The sequence below is a fragment of the Mobula hypostoma genome, chromosome 10 (assembly GCF_963921235.1).
Source record: "Mobula hypostoma chromosome 10, sMobHyp1.1, whole genome shotgun sequence".
Taxonomy (NCBI): domain Eukaryota; kingdom Metazoa; phylum Chordata; class Chondrichthyes; order Myliobatiformes; family Myliobatidae; genus Mobula; species Mobula hypostoma.
The window spans coordinates 50,051,546-50,061,488 of record NC_086106.1 but is presented as its reverse complement, the minus strand read 5'-3'; positions in this window follow the sequence as shown (position 1 = coordinate 50,061,488).

Sequence of the window (9,943 nt, the reverse complement as noted above, 5' to 3'; positions counted from 1 at the left end):
ATTCAGGGAATTCAGAGATGGTGTTAGTGCAAGAAACTGTTGCTGAGGGAGAAGAGCTGAGCTAAATAGTAAAGTGGGCACTTGGGGCTGAATGACCAACTTTTTCTCTTATATTTTGTTTTAAAATCTAATAAATAATATTGTTTTCCAGAAAGGAAACATTAAATTATATCCCAGTGTCGTTTACATCTGAGTGCTCACTCCAGTCCCCACTGTTCCCACCTGCCATGAAAATTATCACATGAACATTATGTTATCCTTCCCTTGGGCTACCTGGACAGAGGTAGGGACCCAGAATCAATTTGTCACTGACCATATCTAACTTTAACTCCATGTGGGTGAACATTGGTCATGCTGTGTTACATATCACAGAGCACCAACAGAAGGAAGCTTTGTTAAGCTTCTGAAATGTGGCCTATGGATGGATTGTGTATTTATGTGCATATTTAATAAGCAGTCCTTCCAGCCAATCAGTTGCAAGTTTTAGATAACAGTAACAACAAATATTAAAAATACAATTAATTATTTGAAAATAAAGAAATTCATGACAGTAATTTTTTTTTTCCTTTCAAAACTTTGGAAAATACTAACCATAATAGGATTTGTTGCCTCATCAATATAAGATCAAGCACCCAACGCGGTGAGATCATAAGACCATAAGACATAGAAGCAGAATTAGGTCATTCGCCCCATTGAGTCTGCACTGCCATTTGATTATGGTTGATACATTATCCCTCTCAATCCCATTCTCCTGCCTTCTTCCCGTAACTTTTGACGCCATAACTAATCAAGAACCACAAATTCCACAAATCCAGCAACCTCTGGCTAAAGAAGTTCCTCCTCATCTCCGTTCTAAAAGGACGACCCTCTATTCTGAGGCTGTGTCCTCTGGTCTTAGACTCTCCCACCATCAGAAACATCCTCTCCATATGCAGTCTATCAAGGCCTTTCACCATTCAATAGGTTTCAATGAGGCCACCCCTCATTCTTCTGAATTCCAGTGGATACAAGCCCAGAGCCATCAAAAGCACTTCATATGACAAGCCATTTAATCCTGGAATCATTTTCATGAACCTCCTTTGAAAACTGTCCAGTTTCAGTACATCCTTTCTAAGATAGGTGGCCCAAACCTGCTCCCAAAACCCCAAGTGAGGCCTCATTAGTGCTTTATAAAGTTTCAACATTACAAACTTGCTCTTATGCTCTAGTCCTCTTGAAATAAATGCTAACATTGCATTTGCCTTCCTCACCACAGACTCAACCTGCAAATTAACCTTTAGGGAACCCTGCACAAGGACTCTCTAGTCCCTTTGCTCCTTAGTTTTTTGTATATTCTCTCCATTTAGAAAATAGTCAAACCTTTAATTTCTTCTACCAAAGTGTATGACCATACACTTCCCAACACTGTATTCTATCTGCCATTTCTTTGCCCATTCTCCTAATCTGTCTAAGTCCTTCTGAAGCCTCTCTACCTCCTCAAAACTACCTGCCCCTCCAGCTATCTTCAATAAGCTCCAAGTCATTGGCTCAATACCTCCTTGTGCAATTGGATCTTCAATATCCTCACTTGCTGACCCCAGTCAGTTCAGATTAGCAATGACATTTCCTCCATAATCACATCAGCACAGGTGCATCACAAGCCTGTGTGCTTAGCCACTGCTCTACTCGCTTTATACTTATGACTATGAGGCTAAATGCTATATTAAGTGTGCTGACGACACCACTGTCATTGGCCGAATCAAAGGTGGTTGACGAATCACCATAAAGGAGGGAGATTAAAAATCTGGCATCTCACTCAATGTCAGCAAGACCAAAGAGTTACAGAAAAAGGAAATTGGAGGTCCATGAGCCAGTCCTCATCGGGGGATCAGAGGTGAAGAGAGTCAGCTACTTTAAATTCCTCAGTGTTATCATATCAGAGAGTCTTTCCTGGGTCCAGCATGTAAGTACATTACAAATACGCAGCATGACAGCTTCTCTACTTCCTTAGGTGTTTGCAAAGACTTGACATGTCATCTAAAACTTTGACCAACTTCTGTACATGAGTGGTGGAGAGAATATTTACTGGTTGCATGATGGCCTAGTATGGAAATACCAATGTCCTTGAACAGAAAAATCCAAAAAACAAAGTAATGGGTGCAGCCCAGTCCATCATGGGCAAATCCCTCCCCACCAATGAAAACATCTACATGGAGTGCTGTTGCAAGAAAGTAGCATCCATCATCAAGGACCCCTATCAAGGCACGTTCCCTTCTTACTGCTGCTACCAGGAAAGAGGTACAAGAGCCTCAGGACCCACACCATCAATATCAGGTATAGTTATTTCCCCTCAACCATCAAACTCTTGAACTAGAGGAAATAACTTCACTGGCCTCAACACTAATCTGTTCCCACAACCCATGGACTCACAATCAAGGACTCTTTGTCTCGTGTTCTCGATATTTAATGCTGATGTATTTATTATTTTTTCGTTTTTGGATTCGCAGTTTGTTGTCTTTTGCACGTCAGTTGTTCACCTGTCTTATGTGTGGCTTTCATTGATCCTAGAAACAGAAACATAGAAAACCTACAGCACAATACAGGCCCTTTGGCCCACAAAGTTATGCCAAACATGTCCCTACCTTAGAAGTTACTAGGCTTACCCATAGCCCTCTATTTTTCTAAGCTCCACGTACCTATCCAAAAGTCTCTTAAAAGACCCTATCATATCTGCCTCCACCACTGTTGCCGGCAGCCCATTCCACGCACTCACCACTCTCTGAGTAAAAAACTCCCCCTTGACATCTCCCCTGTACCTACTCCCCAGCACCTTAAACCTGTGTCGTCTTGAGGCAACCACTTCAGCCCTGGGAAAAAGCCTCTGACTACTCACACGATCAATGCCTCTCATCATCTTATACACCTCTATCAGGTCACCTCTGATTCTACGTCACTCCAAGGAAAAAAGGCCGAGTTCACTCAACCTATTCTCATAAGGCATGCTCCCCAATCCAGGCAACATCCTTGTAAATTTCTGCACCCTTTCTATGGTTTCCACATCCTTCCTGTAGTGAGGTGACCAGAACTAAGCACAGTACTCCAAGTGGCGTCTGACCAGGTTCCTATATAGCTGCAACATTACCTATTGTGTTTCTTTGTATTCATAGTGAATGCCAGTAAGAAAATGAATCTCTAGTTGTATATGGTGACATATGTACTTTGATAATAAATTTACTTTAGACTTTTGAATGTCCATATATTCTGAGCATGTGTCCACTCCCACTCATGGACACAGCCACTCCATCCAGGCCTTTCAATATTCAGTAGCTTTCAATGAGTTACCTCCTCTTTCTTCTAATCTCCAGTGAGTACAGGCCCAGAGCCATCAAATGCTCTTTATACATTAATCCTTTCATTCCAAAGATCATTCTTTTGAACCTCCTCCGAACCCTCTGGAACTCCAGCATATTCTTTGTTAGGTATAGATCCAAAACTGTGCATAATACTCTAAATATGGTCAGAACAGTGCCTTATAAAGCCTTAGCATTACTCCTTTGCTTTTATATTCTAGTCCCCTAGAAATGGATGACCACATTGCATTTGGCTTCCTTATTACAGATTCAAACTGTGATTTAACCTTTACGGAATCCTGCCCTAGGATTCCCAAGTCTCTTTGCACCTCCAAGTTCTGAATTTGCTCCATTTAGAAAATGGTCTATATCTTCGTTCATTCTACCTAAGTTCATGACCATACACTTAGAACTACTGTATTCTATTGGCCACTTCTTTGCCCATTCTCTGAACTACCTGCCATTCTACCGCCTTTGTATCATCTGCAAACCTGACCACAAAGCCTGGATCATTGACATAAGCTGTGAGAAAAAGCAGTTCCAACACTGACCTCTGTGAAACACTAGTCCCCAGCAGCCAACCAGAAAAAGCGCCCCCCCCCCACCTTTAGTTCCACACTTTGCTTCCTGCCAGTCAGCCAGTCTTCCGTCTATGCTACTATCCATGGGCTCTTGTTTAGTAGCCTCATGTACAGCATTTTGTCAAAGGCCTCAGGTTAGGAGAATGGGCAAAGAAGTGACAGATGATATACAGTGTAGGGAAATGTTTGTCATGCATTTTGGTAGAGGGAATAAAGGTGCAGACTATTCTTCTAAATGGGGAGAAAATTCTGAAATCAAGGTGCAAGGGGACTTGGGATTCCTCACGCAGGATTCCCTAATCGTTAACTTGCAGTTTGAATTGGCAGCAAGAAAGGCAAGTACAATATTGTCATTCATTTCCAGAGGATTAGAATATAAAAAACAAGGACGTAATGGTGAGGCTTTATGAGGCATCTGTCAGAGCATTTGGAGTATTGTGAGCAGGCGTGTAAGGAAGGGTGTGCTGGCACTGGAGAGAGTCCAGGTGGTTTATGAAGATCATCCCAGGAATGAAAGGGTTAATGTATTAGTGGTGTTTGATGGCTCCGGGCCTGCACTCGCCGGAGTGTAGAAGAATAGCCAAAGATAGGTTCCTGATTAGTAAGACATCAAAGGTTTTGGGGAGATGATGAGAAGGGATAAATAAATCGACCATGATTGAATGGTGGAGCATACTTGATAGCACCAATGGCCTAATTCATTTCCTATATCTTATGGACCATAACTGAAAAAGTAGGATTGCAAATTTTACCAGGATCCCCAGTAATATTTCCTACTCATAATTGATCAGGTGCTGCGGTGAAGAAAAATATCGAGGGCTTTTAAAATAGATTTTTCTCCATTTATTTGCATAACCTTTGTTTTCCAAATTACTAAATGGAGACATTTTCAAGAATCGTCCTGCTGACATAGGTGACTGAAGTCAGGAGATTGAATTCTGAACCTTCCAGGAAAATGAACAGCCAGGCACCAAGGAAAGCTCCCATTTCAAGCACAAAGTCTTGGTTAGAGTTGAGGGACCTAAGTACATTGTCATTTGCCTACTTATTCTGAAATATAATATGACAATTTAGCCCATCAGGTTAATGCTGGTTCCCAGAAGATCAACCCCATCCATCTCATTCACTCTCTTATTTCCCTCTAACCTTGCACTTTACTCTCCCTCATGTGACCAACAATAGTTCTGTTTCCTTTGTTACTTACCTGAATGGAGTAACTTACAGTGGAGATTCACACCAACCTGCATACATTTGGTATGTGGGAGGATAGAGAGTACCTGGAGAAAACCACATGATCACAGGGAAAATGTGCAAACACCGTGCAGGCAGGACTGGAGGGCAGGATCAAATCTGGGTCCCTTGCACGGTGTGGCAGCCTCACTATCTGTTGTGCCACCATGTTATATATAGCTTCAGGCCAGAAAATATTCAAGTCAAAACATTAACTTTGTCTATTCTCTCTTCACAGATGCTGTCTAATCCATCGAGGGCTTCCAGCATTTTGGGTTTTCATTTCAGATTTCTCACGTCTATGGTTTGTATTTTCCTGTTCCACTGTATGCTTGGATTCTAGTCAATAAACGTCCAGGGTTTAGATCATGCATAAATATTCCTCTGTAAGAAATGTCTGTCCAAAAATTGCCACCAAGCCTTGCTGCTCAACCACAAGAGGGCATTCTTCAACATAAAGAGAATTCTACTGAACAAATAACTACTTCAAACCTTGCTAAAACATCAATTTTAATATAAAGAATGAGTCATTGGCTTAATGACATCATACTTACTTCTATTCCCTTTTGTAGATGCATTTCAAACTGTTCCTCCAAAGAGAGAGAGCCTATCAGTAAAAAAAAAGTGACGGCTAGGGAATCAGAAAGCAGGTGTCAGATGAAGAAACACAGAAACTACCAGGAAAAGTCGTAGAGATACATTGAGACCTAAAGAGAGATTTAATGATGGAGATAGTGGCATGAAAATAGACAGGCAGAAGCTGATTGACAGGCACAAAGGTATGCAGGCAGAGAGATAAGCAAACAACAAAGAAGATGAAATGGGGAGTGACGGATGGTGGAGAGAGGGGGAAAAGGGGAGAGAGAGGGTGAGGGGAGAAAGGAGAGAGGTAGGGGAAGGGGAAGAGGGAGGGGGAGAGGGAGAGGGAGGGGGAGAGAGAAGGAGGGGAAGGGGAGAAAGGAGAGAGGTAGGGGAAGGGGAAGAGAGGGGGGAGAGGGAGAGGGAGGGGAAGGGGAAGAGAGGGAGGGAGAGAGAGAGGGAGGGGAGGGGGAGAGGGAGAGAGAAGGAGGGGAAGGGAGAGAGAGGGTGAGGGGAGAAAGGAGAGAGGTAGGGGAAGGGGAAGAGAGGGGGGAGAGGGAGATGGAGGGGAAGGGGAAGAGAGGGAGGGGAGGGGAAGGGGAAGAGAGGGAGGGGGAGGGGAAGGGGAAGGGGAAGAGAGGGAGGGGGGAGTGGGGAGGGGGAGAGTGAGGAGGGGAGAGGGTGGAGGGGGAGAGAGAAAGGGAGGGGAGGCAGGAGAGTGGGAGGGGAGGGACACACATAACCCTAGGTATATATTGACAGTCACAATTGAGACTTTGAGGAAATAACCTTCTTAAGATGGCCATGTGTTCTAATACCGTAAGGGGCTGAGGCAAAGACAGCACAACCTCAATCACATTCGAGTATATATGTCAACCTTAACAATCTTGAAACTTAAAGAACCCTGACAAAGTCGTATTTCACTTCATGGAAAGCAAGGAATTGGGAAATGGAATTATTTGACACAAGTCCAAGTCATGCCTCAGAAATTGGACCCATTCAATGGAACACAGGAGAGGTTTGCTCTAAACAATTTGAAAGTGTTATGGGTACCTACAGTGACTGGTTTTATTTCATTCTCTGATGTAACTAGTGTCGCCTCCATTGACTCCATCTAATTGTCCCGCTACTTTGGGAAAGCAATCAACATTATCAAGGACCCTGTCATTCTCTCTTTTCCTCCTTTCTGTTGGGAAGATGGGACGGAAGCTTGAGAACACGTACCACCAGGCTCAAGTACAGTTTCAAGCCCTTTCTCGTAAGATTCTTGAACGGATAAATCTTGTGCGATAAAGGTGAATTCCTGACCTTTCAATCTACCTCATTGTGGCCTTTGCACCTTATTTGTCTATGTGCACCCATGCCTTCTCTGTAACTGCAATAGAACATTATGTACTGTTATTATTTTCCTTTGATACCACCTCAGCGTAGTTAAATTTGGAATGAAGCTATTACCAATTCAAGGTGCGTGATTTACTTTAATTACTTAATGACAGAAACTGGATTGAATGTTTGCAACTACAGCACTTAAAATAGCTCACAGTAAATTAAGTACATAACATTGAAAGTACTGATGAATCTGTTCACTAAAGTGACCCTGAGGACAAGGTTTTTAATAGGCAAAAACTTTATCTAACACATGTAACCTTAAGATTAAAACGTCCCTGCCAGTAGCCTGTATGAAGATTGTTGAGTCTGAGTACTGTTAGATTCAGTGCACAGATCCCTCGATCTGCAAGCCCAACACCTGATGCCAAATGACGGGGCCTGAAGCCATCTGCAGATTCTTCTGACTCTATTGTCATAGAGACCAAAAGCAAAGGCACAGGAGGGGGAGCAAACCATAGGAACAATTTCCTAAAGCAACACTGTCCCAATTTAACATTTCTTTAGTTTCAGATTTCCGGTCAGAGACACACACGAAAATAGGAGCAAGCGGAGGCCTTTCAGCCACTCGATCCTACCCCACCATTCATGACAGGTCAGTGTTGTTCTCAATTCCTCTTACTTGCAAGTTCCCCGTCACACTCAATTCCTTGAACATTCAAATATATATCTACCTCCAGCATCAACATATTGAATGATCTGGCCTCCATCACCTTTGGATACAGAATTCCAGAGATGAATCACCCTCTGTGAGATTTTTCCATGCCCCTCAGTTTGAAATGACTGGCCTCTTACTTTGTAGCAATATTACATTGTTTGCGACTCTCCCACTGTGAAGCAATCTCAATGTCTACCCTGTTCTGGATCTTGTGCTGTATACTTGATTAAGATTATCCCTCACTCTTCTAAACTCCAAGGATTATAGAGCCAAATGTCTAAGTCTCTCTTGATAAGTCAACCCTCTCATCATCAGGAATTAGCTTGTGTATCTACTTCATGCTGCCTTCAATGCTGATATTATGATGCAGCATTTTGATATGAAGCATTAATTCTTTAGCCCCGCAGATACTATATGACCTGTTGAATTCCTTCAGCAGATCGATGCACAATATTCCAAGCATGGCCTCCTCAAGCTCTGTATAACCGTAACAAACCCTACCTATTTTGAAAGTCCAACCCCTTTGTAATAAAGGCCAACATTTCATTTGCCTTAACTTCGTTTGGACATACCTGTTAACTTTCTGTGGTCCACTAGAGCAGTATGGCTCTTCAAAGACCACGAAACTTCATACGACAGTGTAGTCATATACCACAAAAGCCGACATTTTTGAGAAGCATTTTTGCTTCTTCATCATTCTGAATTTCGATAATTTCTTCTTGCAAGTTCTTTTCCTGTTCCTCTACCTTGCAAAGAAATGGGGCAATTATCCAGATCAGAATTTCCAGGTTGTTCAAATCCTTGATTCAATTCTGAAAATCCTTCTCCAGTGACGGCAGGTGTAAGCAGTACTCTTGCAAATCACTGTCTGTGAAAGGGAGTGCTGTATTTTCCATTCAGGGAAACTGTGAGACCATTCTTCTCCCAGTGTTTTGCTTATATATTTCCAATTTCTGATAAAAGTGGACTCTGCAGTTTTTAACCTGGATTAAGTTGAAATTCTCACCCTACAGTTTCATATTTAGAATGTTCATTTTGTCATACAAATTGGCTAGGTATGCCACATCTCCACGTAGAAGTTCAATCTTGTCTCACAAGCTTCTGTCGACTTTAAGCAAACATTCAATCAGTGTCAAAAAGATCAGAGAAACATTTTAAGCAGCAGCCTTTTGACAGCCAACATACTTCAGTGTAATGCAGCAAGTGTTCAAACGCCTCATCATTATCTTGGCAAAACATTCTGCTATTTAGTGGATGAGCTTTAATTTTGTTGATAGCAAATACTACAAGAGTCATTTTTGAAAAAAACTTGCTGGCTGAGGTTTTATCCTTTTACTAGTTGTATGTATGACAGTATCCACACTTGGCTATCATTTTGAAAATATGAGACCACTATCAAAGTCATTTTTAGCTTTCTTGGCAATGACTCGAGTGTACAATGCTTTTCAAATGGATTAGCAGGATTAGAATTTAAGGCTTCACTGCCTCCAGACTCAGAGATTGTGTCATACACATGTATCCATCATTAATGGGGCAAAATGGGAAATGCCTACTGGATGTTGATGGCAACAAGTTGACACGAATGGAATGATGGTAGTGATGCACAAAGGAATGGCGAGGTGAAGATGAAGACGATCACAACAGAAAAAATTACATTGACAACTATTCAGTTTGGAATCTGAATGTTAGTTGGGGTAGAGCTGGTGTTCAGCAAGCTACCTTTATACTATTCTTGTTAGTGTGATTGACCAATCACCTAAGGTCTTATAATCACCAAAATTGGTTCTTGACTGCACATACAAACCTACGATTGAACACCTCAAGAGGAATCCTCGGGGTTGGCAGGTTCACTGATTGGCTCTATTTACCATTTGGTTCTGTCCAGTGCTGTATCGTTGTGTGACCTGTTTTCCATAGATCTGTAGAGAAAGTTGAGAGGGTGTACTTGACTTAACAACTGTTAAATTGCATGAACTCATTCTGTGCCACAAGTCAAGGAGAACTGTTGGGCACCCTGGTAGTTAATTTATGCACCCCCAATAATGTCTCGTTGGTAAGGTTGGATGAGATTGCCAAATTTCAGACACATTGTGACGAGTGCTCACTGCCTGCAGAGCTATGGTTCTTCCTGTGTTCCAGTGCCGCCTCTGTTGTTTTGGAAGTGCTACTAACCGTCTGTC